General features: G+C 48.0%; 1 protein-coding gene across 3 annotated transcripts in view; it reads left to right on the forward strand.

Moving 5' to 3' along the window:
- AGPAT3 (1-acylglycerol-3-phosphate O-acyltransferase 3) overlaps positions 1 to 24477 on the forward strand; it is a 121543-nt gene that overhangs the window by 25499 nt on the left and 71567 nt on the right. For all 3 annotated transcript variants that reach the window (XM_054468565.2, XM_054468564.2, XM_054468567.2), the window contains one exon: positions 12156 to 12218. The gene's annotated coding sequence lies outside the window, so the exon portion shown is untranslated. The remainder of the gene's footprint in view (positions 1 to 12155; positions 12219 to 24477) is intronic.

The following is a 24477-nucleotide window of genomic DNA, read 5'->3' on the forward strand; positions in this document are numbered from 1 at the left end:
AGCTGGGACCACAGGTGTGAGCCACCATGCCTGGCTAATTTTTGCACTTTTTGTAGAGATGGGCTTTCACCACCCTGCCCGGGCTGAACTTGAACACCTAGGCTCAAGCCGTCCACCCGCCTCAGCGTCCCAAAGTGCTAGGATTACAGGTGTGAGCCACTGTGCCCAGCCAGGTATTTTTTTTTTTTCCTTATCGTGCCCAGCCAGGTATTTCTTTCATTTATTTATTTATTTATTTTTTGAGACAGAGTCTCACTCTGTTGCCCAGGCTGGAGTGCAGTGGCACAATCTCAGCTCACTGCAACCTCTGCCTCCCAGGTTCAAGTGATTCTCCTGCCTCAACCTCCTGAGTAGCTGGGACTACAGGCACCCACCACCACGCCTGGATAGTTTTTGTATTTTTAGTAGAGATGGGGTTTTGCCATGTTGGACGGGCCAATCTCGAACTCCTAACCTCAGGTGATCCACCCACCTCGGCCTCACAAAGTACTGGGATTACAGGTGTAAGCCATAATGTCTGGCCAGCCAGGTATTTGTTAATAGCAGTGTGAGAACAGACCAATACGGACAGCAACGAAGCTTGCCACATGGATGGACTCTCTTTTTCACAAGTTTTCTCTGTAGCATGTGATGCTGTTTGATAGCATTTTACCCACGGTAGAACTTCTTTCCAAATTGGAGTCACTCCTCTCAAACCCTGCAGCTGTTTTATCAACCAAGTTTAAGTAACATTCTGAATCTTTGTTGTTATTTCCGCAATGTTCACAGCATCTTCACTAGGAGTAGATTCTACCTTAAGAAACCATTTGCTTTGCTCATCCATAAGAAGCAACTCCGGGCCAGGTGCGGTGGCTCACGCCTGTAATCCCAGCACTTTGGGAGGCTGAGGTGGGCAGATCACAAGGTCAGGAGATGGAGACCATCCTGGCTAACACAGTGAAACCCCATCTCTACTAAAAATACAAAAAATTAGCTGGGCGTGGTGGCGGGCGCCTGTAATTCCAGCTACTCGGGAAGCTGAGGAAGGAGAATGGCGTCAACCCGGGAGGTGGAGTTTGCAGTGAGCCGAGATAGTGCCGCTGCACTCCAGTCTGGGTGACAGAGTGAGATTCCATCTAAAAAAAAAAGGGAGCAACTCCTCACCTGTTCAAGTTTGATCATGAGGTGGCAATAATTCAGTCACATCTTCAGACTCCACTAATAATTCTAGTTCTCTTGCTATTTCCACCACTTCTGCAGTGACTTCTTCCGCTGAAGTCTTGAACTTCTCAAAGTCATCCATGTAGCTTGGAATCAGCTTCTTCTAAACTATCAATATTGATATTTTGACCCCCTCCCATGAATCGTGCGTCTTCTTAATGGCATCTAGAATGGTGAATCCTTTCCAGAAGGTTTTCAATTTGCTTTGCCCAGATCCATCAGAGGAATTACTATCCATGGCAGCTATATATTCCTATACAATGTATTTCTTAAATAATAAGACTTGGCAGTATAAATTACTCCACGGCCAGGCGTGCTGGCTCACACCTGTAATCCCAGCACTTTGTGAGGCCGAGGTGGGTGGATCACCTGAGGTCAGGAGTTTGAGACCAGCACGGCCAACATGATGAAATCCCGTCTCTACTAAGAATACAAAAATTACCCAGGCGTGGTGGTGCACGCCTGTAAGCCCAGCTACTCAGGAGGCTGAGACAGGAGAATCGCTTGAATCTGGGAGACGGAGGTTGCAGTGAGCTGAGATCATGCCACTGCACTCCAGCCTGGGCAACAAGAGCGAAACTCTGTCTCAAAAAAAAAAAGATATTACTCCTCGATCCATGGGCTGCAAAGTGGATGTCGTGTTACCAGGCATGAAAGCAACATTCATCTCCTTGTGCATCTCCCCCAGAGCTTTTGGGTGACTACATGCATTGGCAATGAACAGTAATTTTTTGAAAGGAATCTTTTTTTTCTGAGCAGTAGGTCTCAACAGTGAGCTTAAAATATTCTGTAAACCATGCTGTAAGCAGGTGTGCTGTCATCCAGGCTTTGTTATTCCATCTCTAGAGCACAGGCAAAAGTAGATTTAGCATCATTCTTAAGGGCTCTAGGATTTTCGGAATAGTGTATGAGCATTGGCTTCAACTTAAAGTCACCAGCTGCATTAGCCCCTAACAAGAAAGTCAGCCTGTCCCTTGAAGCTTTGAAGCCAGACATTGACTTCTCTCTAGTTTTGAAAGTCCTAGATGGCATCTTTTTCCAATATCAGGCTGTTTTGTCTACATCAATAATCTGTTAGGTGGTCATGGTGGCTCACACCTGTAATCTCAGCACTTTGAGGGGCTTGAGGTAAGCGTATTCCTTGAGTTCAGAAGTTCAAGTCAAGACCAAGCTGGGCAACATGACAAAATCCTGTTTCTACAACCCCCACCAAAATTAGCCAGGCATGGTGACTCGTGCCTGTCATCTCAGCCTCTTGGGAAGCTGACTTGGGAGGATTGCTTGAGCCCAGGAGGCAGAGGTTGCAGTGAGCCGAGATCATGCCACTGCACTCCAGCCTAGGCAATGAGTGAGACCCTGTCTCAAAAAGAAAAAGAAAATCTATTGTTGAGTGTAGCCACCTTCATCAGTGATCTCAGCTCCATCTTCAGATGACTTGCTGCAGCTTCTCCGTGGGCACCTGCTGCTTCACCTGCACTTTTATGTGATGAAGATGTGGCTTCTTTTCTTAAATCTCCTGAGCCAGCCTCTGCTAGCTTCCAACTTTTTCTCTGCAGCTTCCTCGCCTCTCTCAACCTTCATAGAATTGAAGAGAATAAGGGCCTTGCTTAGGCACTAGGCTTTGGTTTAAGGGAATATTGGGGCTGGTTTGATCTTCTATCCAGACCACTCAAACTTTCTCCATATCAGCAATAAGGCTGTTTCATTTTCTTACCATTTGTGTGTTTACCTAAGTAGCACTTTTATAATTTCCTCCAGGAATTTTTTCTTTGCATTTATCACTTGGCAGCTGTATGGCACAAGAGGCCCAGCTTTCGGCCTCTCTCGGCTTTCAACACACCTTCCTCAGCGGGCTTAGTCACTTCTAGCTTTTGATGTAAAGCGAGAGCTGCGCGACTCATCCTTTTACTTGAACACTTACAGGCCATCAGAGGGTTCTTAAGGGGCCACATTTCAACACTGCTGTGTAACAGGGAATAGGGAGGCTGGAGCAGAGGGAGAGAGATGGGAAGAGCCGCTCGGCCGAGCAGTTCAGAGCATGCACGACCTTTATCCACTCAGTTCCTCCTCTGATAGGGGCCCGGTTCACAGCACTGAAAACAATTATGGTAGGAACATCAAAGATCACTGACCACAGATCACTGTGACAGGTATAATAATCATGAAAAAGTTTGAACGATTGCAAAAATTACCAAAATGTGACACAGACGCCAGAAGTGAGCACTTGATGTTGGAAAAACGCAGCCGATAGACTTGCTGGATTCAGGGCTGCCACAAACCTTCACGTTGCAAAAACTCAGTATCTGGAAGTGCAGCGAAGCCAGGCACAGTGAACAAGCTTCCTTCCGGCTTCTGGCGTTCATGCTCGTGAGTGAGACTGCTCTGTAATTATCCTTTGCATCCTGTTTTTGTCAGGTTTTGGCAAAAAGATTATATTAGCTTCAAAATGCACTGGGCAGGGGCCAGGTATTTCTTTCTTTCTTTTTTTTTTTACTTCTCTAAAAGAGTTTATGGAAGATTGGAATCCCTACACTAAGAGTGTAGGATCCCACTGGTGAAACCGTTCTGAACTTAGCGTGATCAGTTTTTGGTGGTGGATGTTTGACTTTTGTTTCAGTTTTGTAACGATTATGGTATTCTTTGGGTTTTCTATTTTTTTTTTTTTGGTAACAGCTTTGTGGAGATATAGTTCACCCACTATATGACTCACCCATTTCTAGGGGATATGTGTGATAATTTAATATATTAACATAATTTGTAAAGGTCAATTTGGTATAAATTGGTATATCTGTCACCATAAGTATTTGTCTTGTCTTTAAGCTAAAAACATTCAAATTCTTCTCTGCTATCTATTTTGAAATATACAATAGATTATTGTAAACTGTAGTCACCGTACTGATCTATAAACACCGGGTCTTATTTCTAGGTCTTACTTCTTTTATCAAGTGTTTATCTGTACCCACTAATCAACCTCTCTTCCTCTCCACCCCTGATTTATTCTTGAGGATATTTTTGTCCGTTATTGTTCTTAGGAATTTGTCCATTTAAGTTTACATTTTCAAGTTCATTCCTATGAAGAGGCATCAGTAGCCTCTGATTTTAAAAGACCTGAAGCACTGGACTCTGTCCCCCTTTCTTTCCTGCCCTGATTCGCGCCTCCTGTCTTTTTATCATCAACTCTCTTGATAAAACTCTTTTGATTTTATTGATCCTTTCGGAGAACCAACTTTGTGGCTTTTTGTATGTTTTCTATCTTATAATTTCTGAGTTTTAGATTGTTTTGTTCCTTCTAAATTTGTTTTCCTAATTTTTTGAGATATATCTTGTGTCATTTGTTTTCAGCATTTTGTTTTATTATTTATTTATTTTTTTTTTGGAGACAGAGTCTTGCTCTGTCCCCCAGTCTGGAGTGCAGTGGCGCGATCTCGGCTCACTGCAACCTCCGCCTCTTGGGTTCAAGCGATTCTCCTGCCTCAGCCTCTGATGTAGCTGGGACTACAGGTGCATGCCACCATGCTTAGCTAATTTTTTTGTATTTTTTTATTAGAGACAGTGTTTCACCATGTTGCCCAGGCTGGTCTCTTAACTCCTGAGCTCAGGCAATCCGCCCGCCTTGGCCTCCCAAAGTGCTAGGATTACAGGTGTCAGCTACTGTGCCCAGCCTGTTATCAGCATTTTAAAATGTTCTAATGCAGTCCACACTTAAGGTTGCCGTTCCTCTTAGGAACTATTTAGGCTGCATCATGCAGCCTATATGTAGTGACATGATTTTTTTTTTTAACTGTTCAACATATTTTTGAATTCCTCTTTTGAATTTTTTGACAGTTGATCACTTTTTAAAAAAAAATTTTTTTTTGAGAGAGTCTGTCACCCAGGCTGGAGTGCAGTGGTGCGATCTTGGCTTGCTGCAACCTCCGCCTTGTGGGTTCAAGTGATTCTCCTGCCTCAGCCTCCCAAGTAGCTGGGATTACAGGCACCCACCACCACACCTGGCTAATTTTTTGTTTTTTGTTTTTTTGAGACAGAGTCTCACTCTGTTGCCTAGGCTGGAGTGCAATGGCACAATCTCGGCTCACTGCAACCTCCACCTCCCTGGTTTAAGTGGTTCTTCTGCCTCAGCCTCCCAAGTAGCTGGATTACAGGTGCCTGCTACCACACCTGGCTAATTTTTTGTATTTTTAGTAGAGACAGGGTTTCACCATATTGGCCAGGCTGGTCCCGAACTCCTGACCTCAGGTGATCCACCCGCCTTAGCCTCCCAGAGTGCTGAGATTACAAGCATGAGCCACTGTGCCCGGCCTAATTTTGGTATTTTTATTAGAGATGGGGTTTCACCATGCTGGCCAGGCTGGTCTTGAACTCCTGAGCTCAAGTGATCCACCTGCCTTGGCTTCCCAAAGTGTTGGGATTACAGGCGTGAGCCACCACGCCTGGCCATGATAACTGTTTTTAACTTCTGAACATACCAGGATTTTTGCAGTTAACTTTTTGTTACTTTTTTCCCCTCATTTAAGCATCTTTGGGGTGAAGGAATCTGCTCTGCTTGATCTCTGTCTTTTGAAACTTGTTAGGACTTGCCTTGTGGCCCAGCACACGGTCAGATTTTAAAATGTTCTGTGTGTCTTTGAACAGATTCTGTTCTGCAGTGGTAGGGGCAGCACTGTGTGTAGATTCATTGAATCAAGTTTATTTATCATGTTGTTCAAATCTTCTATATCAAGGATCAGCAAACTACAGCCCATAGGCTAAGTCTGGCTAGCTACCTGCTTTTATAAAGTTTTATTGGATCACAGTAACACCCATTTGTTTATGTCTTGTCTACAGCTGTTTTTGCATTGTGAATTTGTCTGTTTTTTCTTGCAGTTGTATCAAGTTTTGCTTTATATACTTGAGAGCTATGTTATTAGGTGATACAGACTTAAAATTTTATATGTTCCTTACGAATAAAGTGACTATTACGGTGAAATGATCTTCTTACCTTTTTAATGCTTTCTGCCTTTCAGACTTTGTCTGGAATTAATATAGCGGCACCAGCTGCCTTTTGTTTACTGTTTGCTTTGCATGTCTCTTTTATTTTTTTATTTTTAATTTTTCTGTATCTTTAAGTCTGAAATGTATCTCTCATAGACAGTGTATGATTGGAGGATCTTTTTTAAATTGAAGTTTGACAGTCCTTTTTTTAAGTCTGACAACTAAAAAAATTTAACTGAATCATTTATTTGGTTTACTTTAAATGTAGCTACAGATATTTGCGTTTAAATATACCATCTTATATTTTGTTGATTTCTTGGTCTGTGCTGATGTTTTCCTTTCCTTCTCCTTTCTTGCTCTTTTTTGAGTCAACTATCGATCCTTTCATTTTCTGCCCTCCACCAGTTTGGATGTTATAGACTCTGTTCTTTTACTGGTTTCCCCACAAGCACAACATTCTTATTAAGCGAATCTACAATTAACCTGTACCTTTTACACTCGGGAATATCCAAGGACCTGCGAGCATCCTTACCTTCGTTAATGCCCCTTACAGCTAATAGGCTGTGTATTTAAATTCTTTTTTTTCCCCAAGACGGAGTCTTGCTCTGTCACCCAGGCTGGAGTGCAGTGGAGCAATCTTGGCTCACTGCAGCCTCTGCCTCCTAGGTTCAAGCAATTCTTCTGCCTCAGCCTCCTGAGTAGCTGGGATTACAGGCACCCACCATCATGCCCAGCTAATTTTTGTATTTTTAATAGAGATGGGGTTTCTCATGTTGGCCAGGCTGATCTTGAACTCCTGCCCTCAGGTGATCAGCCCACTTTGGCCTCCCAAAGTGCTGGGGTTACAGGCGTGAGCCACCACGCCCGGCCTGTGTATTTAAATTCTTTTTTACTTTTGAATATCACAAGACATTGCTGGATTATTACTTTATTTTTTTTATTATTTTTTTTTTTTGGTAGATACGGGGTTTCACCATGTTGTCCATGCTGGTCTCAAATTCCTGATCTCAAGTGATCCTCGTGCCTTGGCCTCCCAAAGTGTTTGGATTACAGGCGTGAGCCACTGTGCCTGGCCTGATTACATTTTGTGTTAGATTTGCACACACTTACCACTTTCTTTCCTTTGTTTTGCATCTCAGACTTCCCATCTGGGATCTCTTTTCTCCTTGAAGTGCACGTACATGAGAAATTCCTCTGGTCAGAGTGTGCTGGTGGCGAACCCATCCCTTTTGTGTTTGTCCGGAAGCACTAGTTTTCCCTGCCCCTTGGGGGAATATGCTTACTGGTTGCAGAACTCTTGGTTGGCAGTCCCGTTCTTTCAGCACTTTGATGTCAGCCTCTGCTTGGCCTCAGCATCTTTTTGTGTGAAGAAATCCTTGTCAGGCCATCTCTCCTTTGAAGGTAATCTCCCTTTTTTCTCAGGTTGCTTCTAAGATCAAAATTAAAAACTTTTGTGCTACAAAGGATACCATCAAGAAAGGACTACCACAGGAAGGGGGAAGATGTTTGTAAATCACAGATCCGGCCAGGGACGTGCATCCAGAGCCTCTAAAGGTCTCTTAGAAGTCTGAGCGATTCGTGACCGAACCCCTGGGACGCCCTTGCCCTTACTGAGTGTGTTGCGAAGGGCTGGCAGACAGGGAGGAGGGAGCCCTGCTGCTTGGGCTGGCTGCGGTGAGCAGCAGCAGTGCTGTGGTTCTGGCTCTTGCCTTCCTGCCCTGTGCAGAGCACCCCTCCCATCTGCTCCCCACCGCTGAGGATCACTGGTCCCCCGGGAGGCTTCCCAGACATCACCTCGTGTGTGTGTGTGCAGCGGCTGCCTCGGCCCCAGTTCTGTTGGATGTTGAGAGGAGCTTGGGAGAACCCGTGTCTGGGAGTGGTGGAGATTCGTGACCCAGTGCCGTTGATGCTCTTGACCTGCCTAGGTCAAGAAGAAATTGGGAAGAGGCGATGAACTGAGAGGAGGAGTGTCTCAGGTGCTGTCAGCACATGGTCTGCCTTTGGAGCACCACCTTCTTTTTGCTGATTAACTGCAGGCTTGCCTTCTAGTTTAACATGGGCAGGCGAATAGTCCTGCTATTGCATTCTGACATAGAAAATGTACTTTGAGTGAGATGCCTTCATGGAGAGTAAATGATCTGGAGGTAGAAAGAAAAAGGCAAGTGCTTTTGTTCTCTTCCAGAGATGGCTGTCAAGCTGGCTCTGCAAGTCAGGCCCTCTGCAGCTGAGGTTCCACTTTAGACGTAGGTCAGTGTGTCTTGGAGAGGGAACACCTGCGAGGTCCACTGGAGAAGCCCATTCTGGATGAGCGAAAACTTGGATTTAAAAATGCAGGATTCCAGCTTGCACTTCTAGCCATGATGGAAGATACAGACCAAATTTCACAGCCTACCTTAATCAACCAGAAAACCAAACAAAAGTGCATGAAGCCACAGGCCTCAGACACTGGTGGCAGGCCGCGTGGACAGTGACCGGAGAGGGGCATGAGGGGAGTGAGGCCTCGGTAGACCAGCTTGTCACCTGCAGAGTCTCCAGCCGCAGGGCAGGGAGGGGAACCAGGACCTGGTGGAGACAGTGTGGAGTTAAGGGGCTCCAGGAAGGCTGGAATGTGCAAAGAAAAATATGGAAGAAGAGGGAGTTCCATAAAGAAACAGCTCTGGAGAGCTGAGGAGGGGCCTTCCAGTCTCTGAGAGCTGACCACAGGTGGCGTGTGAATGCTGCCCAGGCGAGGGAAAGGGGCGTGGGAGAGCAGGGGTGGCACAGTCCCCGAGTTCACAGGGTGGAGTGAATCTGTGTGCTTAGTGGCCAGAGGGAGAGACTCACCATCCAAGGTTGTCCTACAAAGGTCTGTTCAGGACTCACCAAACAGAGCTTAGGAGCGAGATCTGAAAGGATCAAACTGGTTCTAGGTTGACTGCTCCCGGAACAAAGTCCAGAGATGCAGGACAGCAGCAAATCCAGCGTCCGGTGCCAAGTTCACAGTGCCCAGCAGCCAAGCAAAAGTGACTGACATTCAGAAAACCCAGAAGAAGAGGAAAATCAACGGTTGGAAACATCCAGGCTAGACACCGTAGCTCCCACCTGCAATCCCAGCACTTTGGGAGGCTGAGGCAGGAGGATCACTTGAGCCCAGGAGTTCAAGACCAGCCGGGGCCACATAGCGAGACCCTGTCTCTAAAAAGATATGTGTTCTTTTGTTTGTTTTAAAAAAATAATTAGCTGGGCATAGTGGTGTGCACTTGTAGTTCCAGCTACTCAATGGCAGAGGCAGGAGGATCTCTTGAGCCTGGAGTTCGAGGCTGCAGTGAGCTATGATTATGCCACTGCACTCTAGTCTAGGCAACAGAGTGAAACTCTGTTAAAAAAAAAAGAGGAGAAGAGAAAAGAGAAGGGAAGGGAACTATATCTATCCAGATGATAGAGCTAGCAGACAAGGATGTTAAGATGGCATTGATAAATATGTTCCACGTGTTCAACGTCAGGGCAAATATGATAAAAATAAAGAAAAAAATGGAAGATATTAAAAAAAAGACCCAGGGCCAGGCGTCATGGCTCATACCTGTAATCCCAGCACTTTGGGAGGCTGAGGTGTGAGGATTGTTTGAGCTCAGGAGATCAAGACCACCCTGGACAACCCCATCTGTACAGAAAAGTACAAAAGTTAACGGCGTGGTGGTGCACACCTGTGGTCTCAGCTACTTAGGAGGCTGAGGTAGGAAGATGGCTTGAGCCCAGGAAGGTTGAGGCTGCAGTGAGCCATGATCATACCATTGCACTCCAGCCTGGGTGACAGCATGAGACTGTCTCAAAAAGAAAAAAGACCCAAATAAATCTTCTAGAAATGAAAAATATGCTGAATGGGATTAATGGTAGATCAGACATTGCAGAAGAAAAGATCAGTATACTTGAAGACACAGCACTTTGTAAAATGAAACACAAAGAAAGAAAGACAAAAAAATGAACAGAGCGTCAGTGGGGCTGTATCGAGAGTAACATATGAAACTGATTTCCAGAACAGAGGCGCACGTGGTAGAAAACACCTGAAGACAATAATGGCTAGAATTTTCCAGATCCAATGAAAACTCATTCCGAAGAAGCTCAACAAATCTCAAACCGAAGAAACATGAAGGAATTCACCCCAATACACACCATCATCCAATTGCTGAGAATCCTAAAAGTAGACAGAGGCAAATGTTATCACATACAGATGAACAAAGACAAAAATGAGAGCCGGTTTCTGATCAGAAACTATGCAGTTTGAAGACAGTGGAGGAATGCCTTTCAAATATCGAAAGACAATATTGGACACCTATCTGCAAAAACAATGGCCCTTCACCCTACTTTATGCTATGTTTAAAAATTAACCAAAATGTATCATAGACCTAAATGTGAAAGTTAGAACTATAAGATTAATAGAAGAAAATATGTGATATATACACTGTCTTTGTCAGTTTGGGCTGCTATAAAAAAAATTAGCACCAACTGGCTGGCTTAAGTGACAGAAATTTATTTCTCACAGTTCTGGAGGCTGGAAGTCTGAGGTCAAGGTGCCTGTAGGTTTGGTGCCTGGTGAGGGCCTCTTCCTGGTTGTGCCCTCATATGGCAGAGAGATAGGAAGCAGCTGGCTTGTGTCTTTTGGCATAATGGCACCAATCCCATTTTTGAGGCTCCTCCGTCTTGGCCTAATCCCCTGCCAATGGCGCTGTCTCCAAATATCACATTAGCAGGGAGGATTTCAATGTATGAATTTGGACCAGGCGTGGTGACTCATACCTGTAGTTCCAGCACTTTGGGAGGGCGAGGCAGGTGGATCACTTGAGCTCAGGAGTTCAAGACCAGCCTAGGCAACATAGTGAAATGCTGTCTCTACAAAAAATTTAAAAAATTACCCGGGCATGGTGGCATGCACCTGTAGTCCCAGCTACTTGGGAGGCTGAGGTGGGAGAATCACTTGAGCCCAGAAGACTGAGGCTGCAGTGAGCGGTGTTTGTGCCACGGCGACTCCAGCCTGGGTGACAGAGTGAGATCCTGTCTCAAAAAAACATATGAATTTGTGGCTGGGGGACACAAGCATTCAGTCCATAGTGTCTGTAGTGGAATATTATCCAGCCTGAAATGTGAATGACATTCTGACATCTGCCACCAAGTGGGTGAGCCTTGAGGACATTATACTGAGTGAAATAAGCCAGTCACATAAGGACAAATAGTGTATGATTCCACTTATATGAGGTCCCTAGAGTGGTTAACTCATAGAGAGAAAGTGTGATGGTGGGTGCCAGGGGCTAGCGGGGATGGGGAGTCGGTGTTTAATGGAGACAGTGTTTCTGCTTGGGAAGATGAGAAAGTTCTGGAAATGGACGGGGTGATAATTGCACAGCAGTGGGAATGGACATAAAGCCCCTGAACCACATACCTCAAAATGGTGGATTTTATGTTATGTGGATGTCACCACAATGTAACACAAATGAGCAAACACGGGCTTTTTCCTGGTTGCAGGCAGGCAGGCTGATGGTCTGCTGGCGGGGGCTGGGCTGGATTTTGGAGGAGCCCAGGGCTGTGGCTGGCAGGGCTTTGGGAAGCAGCGGGAGCACGTGTAAGGCTGGTGTAGCTGTCGCAGGAGCCGTGGCATCCGGAGGGGCCCGCGGTGGCCCCACCTTTCCAAGAGCCTGCAGGTGGCTGGGTGGCTTTCCCGTGTCCTTCCTGGGGCGTGACCTCTGGCGGTCCGGGACTGTTCATTTATGAGCCATCTGTTAGGCCTCCTGGCCAGGCAGTGGGAAGCAGTGCGCCAGCAATGCCCTGAATGGCCTTGACCCTGATGTTTAAGTTACAGAGTGTTTGGTTGATTGGGAAAGGATGTTAATGCGTGTGTGTCAGTCTCCCTGACATGCAGCCTTTCGGGTTTTGAAGTGGATGCATATATTTGGTCACACGGCATCTCTCCAGTCCTGTGCAAACACGTTGACATGTGTGCCTTTCACTTTCAGGCTTGTCCAGCCGGAAGCCCTGAGGACAGCTGTTCCCACTGGCTCTGCTGACCTTGTGCCTTGGTAAGTGGGCAGTGAGGCCGCCTGATGCAGGGCGCCGTGTGTGTGTGTGTGTGTGTGTGTGTGTGTGTGTGTGTTTGTCCAGTGTTGGGGTCAGCGTTGGGCCTTGATACCTTGTTGATTAATTTTTCTTAAAGGGTATATATTTTAACCTTTGCTTATGACCAACAGAATATTTATTACGGTCCCTTCTCATTTGTCCAAAACCCAGATGATAAAGTTCAGGTAACTTTGTTCTCTTCCTGCGAGGGATGAGCTGAGCTCAAAGGGGCTGAGCTACAAATGACGCTGGGCTGAGGTGCCTACCAGGGCACAGCGGACATGGGAGTCACCTCACAGGGCTGCCCTGGCTCTGTTAGCAGCCCAGGAAGTCCATCCCTCTCCTGGAGACCGAGTGGGAGCCGTCTGTCTGGGATGGGGCAGACGTGTGGCCCGGGGACAGCTGCACAATCCCCGTGGGGAGCCCAGCTGGCTGTTGCTGGAGGGTGCCCTGCTCCTGGGGGTTGGTGCCCTGCTCCTGGGGGACGGTGCCCTGCTCCTGGGGGTTGGTGCCTTGCTCCTGGGGGACGCTCTCCTCAGGAAGCCCTGGGTTTGGCTGAGAGCATGGAATTGCCTGGCCGTTGAGTCACTGGGTGGGCCCAGGGATGGGGCAGCTCCTCCTGTGCTCCTGCAGCCCATCCTCACAGGACCCCTGCCCACTGCTCCCGTGTGTTCCACCCCCGTTCCCAGGCCCGCTGCTGTGGCTGATGAGGCTGCAGGTCCCTTCCGGGTGGCCCTGGACCCTGTGTCCTCTCCCACTGTGACTGCTTTCTACCCGGGAGGTGTCTCCTCCAAATGCTGTCGGCAGAGATCAAATCCCATCCCTGATGTTCCAAGGCTTCCAGGTATAACTCACAGGCCCAGTTCTTGGTAGGCAGGTGATGTAGCCTCCTGTGTCCCAATCACAACCCAGGGTGTGTTGAAAGCTACCATTCGATAAAAACAAACCTGAGCAAGATTGAAGTGACGAACAGCAAGTTTGGGCTTTCAGAGATGCAGTCATGGCTGACCTCAAACAGCACTGCTGACCATCTGAGCCAGGTGCTGAATGCCTCCTTAGTTTCCAAATTAAAATGACTGTATTTAGTGTCTCTTTAAAAATATATATATATTTATTTATTTATTTATTTTGAGACAATCTGGCTCTGTCGCCCAGGCTGGAGTGCAATGGAACGATCTCGGCTCACTGCAACCTCCGCTTCCCAGGTTCAAATGATTCTCCTGCCTCAGCCCCCTGAGTAGCTGGGACTACAGGCACCCACCACCACGGCCGGCTAATTTTTGTATTTTTAGTAGAGACGGGGTTTCACCATGTTGGCCAGGATGGTCTCTATTGCTTGACCTCGTGATCCACCCGCCTTGGCCTCCCAAAGTGCTGGGATTACAGGCGTGAGCCACTGTGCCCAGCCTAGTGTCTCTTTAGGATTGTTTTATTAAAATTGCTTATTTGATAGCAGATAACTATGAAGATGCTAATGATACTATAAAGACACAGTGGCAGCTCCCAGCTGACTGGCACTCTGAGCTCTCCTCTAACATTCTGAATTCATAAAAGTTTACTTGCTGGGTTTGCTCATTGTTGATTTAATACTTTGCCTGTGGTTTAAACTGTTAAGTTGTTGCAAATTGCTATTCTGTGCAAAAGAAACTTGAACTGTCCTGCACCCCCCAGTTCAGCTCTCCCTGCATTCCCGCTCTTCCGCCTGTCCTTTGGCTATTGTTGGACTGTACTCAGGGCTGAGAGGAGGGCATGGGGCTGAGAGGAGGGCATGGGGCTTCTGCAGTGGCCACGGGGCTGTGGGAAGGCCATCAGCAAGGGCTGGGGGGCCAGAGGGCTTCCGATCTGTCAGGTGCAGGGTGTGGCGCACGTGGGCTTGTGCTGTGGACGAGGTTTTGCTTCTAGGGGAGAAACTGGCCAAGACGCGCCAGGCATCGGCAGACCTCTCCCAGAAAGTGGACATTTTGAGAAGATGAAGATGGAAATCGGTTTGATCTCCTTTGTTCCCTTTCTGGGGACAGGGACATCACGGTTCTGTAACAACTGAGGTCTGGGAAAAAGAACGGAAAGAAGGGCAGGTTGGAAACATTTTGTCTTTTGGGGCTAGTAATAGCTGAGAACAACCCAAATCCGATTTACAACCAAGCTTCCAGGGTGAGTAACTCCATATTCACAAAACCCAAAACCGGGTGACTGTCAGTAATGGCATGCCACGTTATCACTTTTGGGAGGGAGGAGAGGTTGCAAAACTAAGCAGACAGTGCAGCACTGCAGCCCCCCGCCAAGCTGGTGAGTGTTAATATCGAAATCTAGAGCAAAATATTTGCCCATGACTTGCACCAGTACCTCTCGAAAGGTGCCCAAATATCTAATAAACATCTGAAAAGGCATGCAACTCAATTGGTTATCAGAGAAACGAACTTTTAAAACCAGAAATGTATCACTACACAGTCAGCGGATTGGCTAAAACCAACGAGACAGATAAGGCCAGAGTTGATGAGGAGGTGGGATGGGGCGCGATGGGACGCGATGGGACGCTTGTTCCTCATGGTGGCTGTGACTTCACCTCTTAATTTTGGAAAACTTTGGCAATATCTTCTAAAGCGGAGCAGACCCATGGCTTGTGACCCAGCAGCTCTGCTCTGAGGCGTGAACCCACAGCCAGGCCCGAGAGTGTCGCCGGAGCCATGTTCATCAGGCCCGTGTGCCCTGCGGAGGTGGACGGGGTGAATACACCGCCGTGTACTTGCTCAGGGGAGCAGCATGGAGTGAGGTGCGTGGAGACAGCCCTGCTCCGCCTGGGAGAGCCGACACACACATGCTGGGTGGAAGCAGCGCAGTGGATCAGCCCACGTGCATGCCCCGCAAAGACAGGTAGACCTGGCAGGGGGATCAGGAGGGGCAGCTGCCCTGGCAGGAGGTAAAGGAGGCCCAGGGGGCTTCAGGGGCTGGCAAGGGTCTGTTTCTTTTCTTTCTTTTTTTTTTTTTTTTTTTTTGAGATGGGGTCTCTGTCTCCCAGGCTGGAGCTCAGTGGCGCGATCTCAGGTCACTTCAGCCTTGAGCTCTCCTGGGCTGAAGGGATCCTCCCGCCTCAGCCTCCCGGTAGCTGGGAGCACGGGCATGGGCCACCACACGCGGCTAACTTGTTTATTTTTTGTACAGATCGGGTTTTGCCATGTTGTCCAGGCTGGTCTTGAACTCCTGGGCTCAAGCCATCTGCCGGCCTCGGCCTCCCAAAGTAGTTGGGATTCGTTTCTTGATCTGGGTGCTGCTGGTCAGAGTGGATCCTCTCTGGAATTTCATCCAGCCGCATGCTGAAGATTTATGTACTTCTCTGTATCTATTACACTTTAACAAAAAGTTTCCCATAAAACCGTGCCATACCGGGTACAGTGGCTCACGCCTGTAATCCCAGCACTTTGGGAGGCTGAGGCAGGCGGATCATGAGGTCAGGAGATCGAGACCTGGCTAACACAGTGAAACCCCATCTCTACTAAAAATACAAAAAATTAGCCGGGCGTGGTGGCGGGCAACTGTAGTCCCAGTTACTCGGGAGACTGAGGCAGGAGAATGGCGTGAACCTGGGAGGCGGAGCTTGTGGTGAGCTGAGATCGTGCCACTGCACTCCAGCCTGGGCGACAGAGCGAAACTCTGTCTCAAAAAACAACAACAACAAAAAAACCGTGCCATATAAGCTTCCTAAGAGCTTGTGTTTTCGGTTTCATCTGATTCCCTCTGTGAAAAATATGGGCTTCTACAAAACAGGAGACTCAAAAAGCAACAACAGCCAAACCCCCAAACCCAGCAGACCGATACCATGTTAAAGCCACACGTTTGTCGATTCCCCTGCTCGGGTGTTTGCACGCCCTCTCCGTCGCACAGCTCCGTGTGCTGGAGACCCCGGGGGACCAAGCAGTCCCCACCCACGTGGAAGCATGTTCCTGTAATAGCAGAGCAAAGGGATGATGGTCTTCGGAGGAGGGCACTGGCTCAGGCACCCCGGGACACTTTTGCGTTCCGTGTGCTGGAAGACCTGAATGCTTCAGAGCCTAAGTTATGTGGGAAAAATGTGTTTGTGTTCCAAAGCTGGAGTGAGATTTCCAAGGCGTGTATGAGGCACTTGGCAAGCTTCACTTGTGCCCTAAAGCACAAAATACCAGGGCTTGGGGTGAATTTGGTGATATCCAGAGCTGGCAGCTTTGTTGGGGCTGGTCATTTCCCAGCCCTGAGGACTGTGGGGAAGGAATGCCTGTCGTGAGCAGAACCAGCCAAGTTCACACACGGCCACCTGCCAGCCTGCCCTGTGCGTTGAGCCCCGGCCCTTCTTGATCAGAGAGGAGGTGTCCCGATCAGGGGGAGCACATGGGCTGGGAACTTGTGGAGCCCGGTGTGTATGACTCGCTGCGTGATTCACAACAAGGCATTTGCTTTCCCGGGCCTTGGTGACCTGTCTGTGAAGTGGGCACAGGAGCCCAGCTCCTGTATAGACAGAAGGTGAGAGCATGGGGTAGGGGGAGTGGAGCTGTGGGGGCAGCACTAGAAGGACGAGAAGGGACCTATGGCCTCCAGCTCTGGGTTCAGGGCTGTGTCCAGGTTCAGGGGACTGTGAAACGCCAGCAGCTTCTAAAACCTTTGGGTTCTTTAAGAAAAGGCTAATTGCAGAGGACACTCGCTGACGAGAGCGAGGATCAAAGCCCGTGCTGTGTCAGCGTGGTGGCCTGCCAGCTCCAGGCTGCAAAAGTCCCTCGTCATTTCATTTCCTTCCATCCCTGTGGAGCGAACCCTGTTGTTTGCATTTTTTGGATTGAGGATACAGGCTCAGGCTCAGCTCACACGGTCCCCGGATGCCCCTGCTGTGCTCGGAGGTTGGCCTGCGTCTTTTGCTCCTGGGTCCTCACGTGCCCTGTCACAGCCAGCCCTGCCCTGGAGAGAGAGGCCGCTGGGAAAAACCCCGAGAGCAACCGGGCCTCACCTGAATAGGACTTCATTCATTGATTTTAATTTTTACTTACTATTTTTTTTCTTTATACAACAAACATTGTCTGATAAGGGACTTTACTCTTCCAACTTCAAGAAAGGCTCCTCCCGGGTCTGGGTGCTCCAAGGGCCCCATTGGGCCGATCCTCTGACATCACTTGGGGTGGCTTCCTCGGAAGCTACAGGCCCCTCGGTCCATGGCCCCTTCACGGCAGGCAGTGGACTGGCCGGTGGTGGGCCACTCGTTTTTCAAACACATTTTTTTTTTTTTTGAGACGGGGTCTCGCTCTGTCGCCCAGGCTGGAGGGCAGTGGCGCGATCTTGGCTCACTGCAAGCCCCGTCTCCCGGGTTCACATCATTCTCCTGCCTCAGCCTCCTGAGTAGCTGGGACTACAGGCGCCCGCCACCATGCCCGGCTAATTTTTTTGTATTTTTAATAGAGACGGGGTTTCACCGTGTTAGCCAGGATGGTCTCAATCTCCTGACCTCGTGATCCACCTGTCTCGGCCTCCCAAAGTGCTGGGATTACAGGCGTGACTCACTGTACCCGGCCTTTTCATACACATTTGAAGAGGATTTTAAAGTGTTCTTGAGTCTTTCCTGGATAACGAAAGGTATCCGGATGGTGCTGTTCCATCATATTTGTCTCAGGTCTCGTCTCTCCTTGCTCTGCCCTCGTTGCAGGAGAGCCTGGCTCCCAGGCCTGCAGGCCAGCTGTGGATCTCCGAGAAGCCACTGGGTGGGACTTTGTTCTCTGCTGCAGGGGAAGCTGTGAGGGAGCACTGGGCCCCCCGCCCTGAGCGTTAGTCCACCGTCCTGCAGGGTCTTTCTGAACGCTAGCCCGGTGGGGAGGGGGGAGGGGGGCCCAGGCCTCATCATGGAGAGGGTGGGGGTGAGGAGTAAGCCCCCAGGTCTGCACCAGGGTGCCCCAGGACACCCTGGACTGGGAGTTTAGGTATCGGGGGACCTGCCCCAATAATCATGTAGGTTCTTTTCTATTTTCCTAAGCGTCGGCTGGCTTGAGAAATAAAGGGACAGAGACAAAAGAGAGAAATTTTAAAGCTGGGCGTCCGGGGGAGACATCACACGTTGGTAGGATCCGTGATGCCCCACAAGCCACAAAAAGCAGCAAGTTTTTATTAGGGATTTTCAAAAGGGGAGGGAGTGTGCGAATAGGTGTGGGTGACAGACATCAAGTACTTAACAGGGTAATAGAATATCACAAGGCAAGTGGAGGCAGGGCGAGATCACAGGACCATAGGACCGAGGCGAAATTAAAATTGCTAAAGAAGTTTCGGGCACCATTGTCATTGATAACATCTTATCAGGAAACAGGGTTTTGAGATCAACTGGTCTGACCAAAATTTATTAGGTGGGAATTTCCTCTTCCTAATAAGCCTGGGAGCGCTATGGGAGCCTGGAGTTTATTTCACCTCTGCAATCTCGACCATAAGAGACAGGTACGCCCCGGGGGGGCCAGTTCAGAGACCTGCCCCTAGGTGCGCATTCTCTTTCTCAGGGACGTTCCATGCTGAGAAAAAGAATTCAGTGATATTTCTCCCATTTGCTTTTGAAAGAAGAGAAATATGACTCTGTTCTGCCTGGCTCATCGGTGGTCAGAGTTTAAGGTTATCTCTCTTATTCCCTGAACAATTGCTGTTATCCTGTTCTTTTTTCAGGGTGCCCACATTTCATATTGCTCAAACACACATGCTGTATAATTTGTGTACTTAACGCAATTATTATAGGGTCCTGAGACGATATACATCCTTCTCGGCTGACAGGATTAAGAGATTAAAGTAAGACAGGCATAGGAAATCACAAGGGTATTGACTGGGGAAGTGATAAGTGTCCATGAAATCTTCACAATTTATATTTAGAGATTGCAGTAAAGACAGGCATAAGAAATTACAAAAGTATTAATTTGGGGAACTAATAAATGTCCATGAAATCTTCACAATCCACGTTCTTCTGCCACGGTTTCAGCCGGTCTCTCTGTTTGGGGTCCCTGACTTCCCGCAACATTTAGGAGACCCAGGACGCATCCTGGGGAAGTGAGGCAGGTGTGTGGTGTCTTGTTCTTTCCGGGTTAAAACCCACAGCATGACCCGTGGCTGGGATCCCCCCGTTGGTGAGTTCTCAAGCAAGGGGAGCCTGAAGGGTGTGACTCACACCTATCTCAGGAGCACAGAGGACAGAGAGGGATGGAGACGGCCTCCCTCTGTGCTCCCGGCGTCTTTCTGGGGAATGCGTGTTCAGCCCTGATGGCAGCCAAAGGTTTGTGCCAGGCTGGTCCTGCACCCGTGAGAGGGTGCTGGTCTGCAGAGATTGGTGACAGATGCCCTGGAGGAGGGGAGTGGAGCCACAGGTGTCTCCCAGCGGCTGTGGCCGTGCGTATTGCCAGCAGCAGTCTAGGTCCTAATACAGTGAGGTGAAGGACAGGTGGAGCGGAGGGCCGAGGAGGGCTGGCCTTCCCTCTGGAAGCAAGCGTGCTATACGCCCACGGGGGACTGGAGGAGGTGGGTGTTCCAGGTCACTGTGCAGTTCTTACACCTTTACTGTGCGCTGGAGGAGGAATTATCTTTGTGCTCTAAAGTGTGATATATATGAGGGGAGAGCAAAGGGCTCAGACTTTGATCTGCCAAGCTGTGTCTCGTGAAGTCAGGTATTCTGCAAGGGAAGCTTTTTTCTTAAGAAACAAATCTCATCAGTGTTCAGGACAAGGCTGTACTGTTCCAACCACTGCAGAGATGGAGGGTTGGAGGTTAATGCGCACAAGTTAATTTTCCATTTGATATTTACATTTTCATTATAAAAGTAATACATGCTTATGAAAATTAAACACAGAGCCAAATCTAATAAATAATTAAAATTGCATTCTTTACTCCATCCCAAATCCCACTGTTTTTCCTGGAGGGAACCACTGTAAGTGGTTTGTGGTTTATCCTTCTAGAGTTTATAAAAAATACACATAAGAACATACAAACACCCACAGAGTTTCCAAAAATGCACCTATGTGTCATGACATCTCTCTGCAAAACCTGATTTTAACTTGTCTTGGGAAACTTTTACTACACATAGATCTACTTCATTTAAAGAAACACTTCCTTTTTTATGCATGTTCTAAAGAGATAACTATAGACACACACACACGTGCATTATAAGAACTGTCTGTGTGATAGTTTTGGAGCACAGTTACCTGATTATCAGTCTACTAGAACCCGAGTGTGCTTTAAAGACTTTAACTGTGTTTGTGTGATTTGGAAAGTGTCCTAGAACTGCGCTCTTATATTGAGGAGCTGGGCAGGGTCAGAAGCAGCCTGTCCAGGGCAACACAGCGAGGCCTGTCCAGGAAGATTGCAACACTGGCCCTCACAGCTCCCTGGTCTCTGGGTGACCCCGCCTGGCCCAGATGCCGCCTCGCTGGAAGGCGGACTTTGCCTCCTTCCTGCTCTTTCTTTTTGTCTGTCTGGTGCTGTTCGTAGTTCATAAAGGTGGCAAGGAGGCCCTAGGTGCTCCGTGGCCTGGGCTGCAGACTCCTTTTCCACTCTGGAGCCGCTGTGCTCTGGAACATCCCGCACGGGGTTCCTCCTGTTGGAACACAGGTAAAGGGCTCTATGCATGCACATTTCTGCGTGTTTTATTGACCAGGTCATCTGTGTTCATTAACTAGCAGCTCCCCTGCAGTCCTCTGAAGTGCAGGGCAGCAGAGACGGGGGCGGTGGCTTTCGTCTCACCATGCCTGGTCACGAGGCTGCTGTGTGTCTGTGCGTGTGTCTTCTCTCAGACACTGCCTGCCTGGCACCCCCTTACCTCTTGGTGAATGTAATTCAAAGCAAAGGCTGCCCCTGGAGCTGCCAGGCCGGGCCCCAGCACGTCTTGCCCTGCTGGTTTGGCTTTAGATCGGGGGTCCTGGTGGAACTCCGTGGACTCATGGGCGTGGTGGCACTGGGAGCCTAGAGGTATCTTAGTCGTCCTCACAGGCTCAGCTTGAGCATTGCCCTAAGTGTTCTTCTCGACACTTCCATGTGAATTGGAATCAGGAGGTGTGCCCATGGCAACACGCGGGCCCGAGCTGGATGGGACCACTGTGTGCCTTCAGTCCAGCCTGCCAGAGTGGCAGAGGACGATGCCGGGGCCATGGGGCAATCCTGGCACGTGAGCAAAAGGTGAGGCACATGTGAGCCACGTCTCCTTTTATTGTGGCTTTGTCTCCCTTCCTCATCCCTCCCAAGTGAGGATGAATTTCTCCTGAGGAAGGCACTGGCCATGGCGCAGATCTGGCGAGGATGGCAAGCAGCCCCCGTGGGCACCAGGGGTGCTCTGGCCGTGGCCGGATTTTCCGTGCAGATGATCGTGTCGTGCAAATGATGAAAGCTTGCTTTGTCCTTTCCAATCTTTATTTCTCTCCTTTACTCGTCCTATGCCAGTGGCTGCAGGAAGTGCCCTGAGGAACGGGGCCTCATGCCTACCTCTTTCTTTTTTTTTTTTTTTTCTTTTTTTAATTCTTGTTCTTATTCTTATTATACTTTAGGCTCTATGGTACATGTGCGCAACGTGCAGGTAAGTTACATATGTATACATGTGCCATGCTGGTGCGCTGCACCCAAATGCCTACCTCTTTCTTAATCAGTGGTGCATGGCCATGGACTTCAGCATCTGCTTTTCCTGAGTCTAAATGCAAATCATCCTGGTGCTTTTCTCCTTTTATCACTTATCGTCAATAGTCCTGTTAATTGGTTTTCTATAGTAAACCATTCCCGTGTCCTGAGATAAACCAAATGTGGTCATGATGTTTTGGTAAAGTCCTGGCTGGAGTCAGTTTGCAAATGTTATTTACTGTGGGTATTCCATCGTTGTGCGTGCACGAGGCTGGCCTTTAACTACAGGGCGCTCTGCCTTGTCCCTGACGTTTGCTGCGGTGCCTCCGGTGTTTGCCCAGCGAGTGAAATGCTGACTGTGGCCTGTGAATGAGCACCTCACTGGAAGTTCAGTGAGTGTGTTCTCCTCAGGGAGGCAGACATTGAGGACGTGTAATATTTAGTACTGGCCCCTGCTTTACTTAGTGTTTTTATTGGGAAGCAGGTTGAATTTTGTTGTGTTGCCTGTCAAGCCTTCTTGTTAAGGAATCAGATGAACTTTGTTAGTTGGTCTCCTCATAGCAAACCGTCCTTGCATACATGAAACACATCCACATGGTCATCATGTATTTTTAATGTGCTGTTAGCCCTGTTTGCTAAATTTTAAAGAAATGTTTGCATTCATACTCATATGAAGAGCAGTGGTTCTCAGACCTATGGGCAGTTTACGCTCTTAAAAAATTACTGAGGACCTGGTGTGGTGGCTCATGCCTATAATCCCAGCACTTTGGGAGGCCAAGGTGGGTGGGTCACTTGAGCTCAGAAGTTTGAGACCAGCCTGGGCAACGTGGTGAAACCCCGTCTCTATTAAAAATACAAAAATTAGCCAGGCATGGTGGCGCACGCCTCTAGTACCAGCTACTTGGGAGGCTGAGATGGGAGGATCACTTGAGCCCCAGGGATGGAGGTTGCAGTGAGTTGAGATCACCCCACTGCACCCCAGCCTGGGTGACAGAGCGAGACCCTGTCTCAAAAAAAAATTATTGAGGACCCCAAGGAGATTTTGCTTTTGAGTTGCAGCTATTGTGGTCCTTAACTGGGGTGACTCCCTTTGTCCCTTGGCGGACATTTGGCAATGGCAGGAGATGTTTTTGGTTGGCAGCTGCTGGGAGACAGTCACTCCTGCATCAAATGCACAGAGACCGGGGAGGCTGCTGAATCCTGCAGGGCACAGCTGGCCCTGCAGCAGAGTTATCCCATCCAAAATGCCAGGAGTACCGAGGTCGAGAGACCTCTAATATGCTGTTGATATACACTAGGTAAGAAATTAACAGTGAGAACATTTAAAAATATTTAATAATTCATTTCAAAGTCCAATGCATACAAAAATATATTTTTTTTCCTGTGTCCTGGGATAAACCAGCTTTTGTAAGGAAAACCCATAGTTTCCAAAATTAGTAAGGACAATGGCCCTGTTTTCTATTTTTATCAGTCTCTTTGATGTCTGACCTCAGAGGCCATAGCTGACGTCTCTCTGCCTCTGCAGGCAGCCTGTTGCGCTGTGTCGTGGTTGAGGCTCATAAAAAAAATTATGCTTCACAAGGCTATGTGCTCATGAAGAAGGCTGTTGGAACCCCCCTGCCTGTGAGGCCTGGGGCCCCTGGCGTCCTCACACCACAATTTGAGACGGTGATTTAGACAAATTTCCTTCTTCCCTTCCCTCTGCACTCTTTCTCCTTGTGAATTTTATGTCAGTGTTGCCTCATTAAAGGGATTGGGACATCTTCCTTCTTTATGTTCTGGGAAAGTTTAATTAATGTTAAAATAGTCTATTCTTATAGGATTTGTAGAATTCTCTTGTGAAATCATCTGCCTTTGGTACTTTTTGTTAGAGGTAAATTTAAAAAAACTGTTTAATAGATATTAGATATTTTAATTTAAAATTTTTTTTAATGTAAGATTCCATGTAGAGGTTTTTGTTTTTTGTTTTTCTTTTTTAAGAGATGAAGTCTCAATCTCTTGCCCAGGCTGGAGTGCAGTGGTGTGATCTTGGCTCACTGCAGCCTCGAACTCTTGGGCTCAAGCAATCCTCCTGCCTCAGCCTCCCAAGTGGCTGGTGTGCCCCACCACGCCCAGCTAATTTTTAAATTTGTTGTAAGGATGGAGGTCTTTCCATGTTGCCCAGGCTGGTTTCGAACTCCTGGTCTCAAGTGATCCTCACAGCTCAGCCTCCCAAAGTACTGGTATCACAGGCCTGAGCCACGGTGCCCAGTTCTCAGATATTTTAATTCTGTAAAAACAGGTCTTTCTTAATTCTCTAAAATTCTATAAAGATATTTCTGTTTAAACTATCTTTTCCATGGCCATACTTTATAACTAATTTCTCTTCTAGAAAATTATCCATTTTATATAGATTTTTAAATTTATTTGCATAGAGTTATGCAATTATTTCCGTGAGTTTTTTTAATGTATTTTATTTTGATGATTATTTCCTCTTTTTTTTTTTTTTTTTTTTTTGAGATGGAGTCTCCCTCTATCACCCAGGCTGGAGTGCAGTGACGCAATCTTGGCTCACCGCAACCTCCGAGTTCAAGTGATTCTCCCATCTCAGCCTCCTGAGTAGCTGGGATTACAGGCGCACCACCATGCCCGGCTAATTTTTGTATT

The sequence above is a fragment of the Pongo pygmaeus genome, chromosome 22, assembly GCF_028885625.2.
Source record: "Pongo pygmaeus isolate AG05252 chromosome 22, NHGRI_mPonPyg2-v2.0_pri, whole genome shotgun sequence".
Taxonomy (NCBI): domain Eukaryota; kingdom Metazoa; phylum Chordata; class Mammalia; order Primates; family Hominidae; genus Pongo; species Pongo pygmaeus.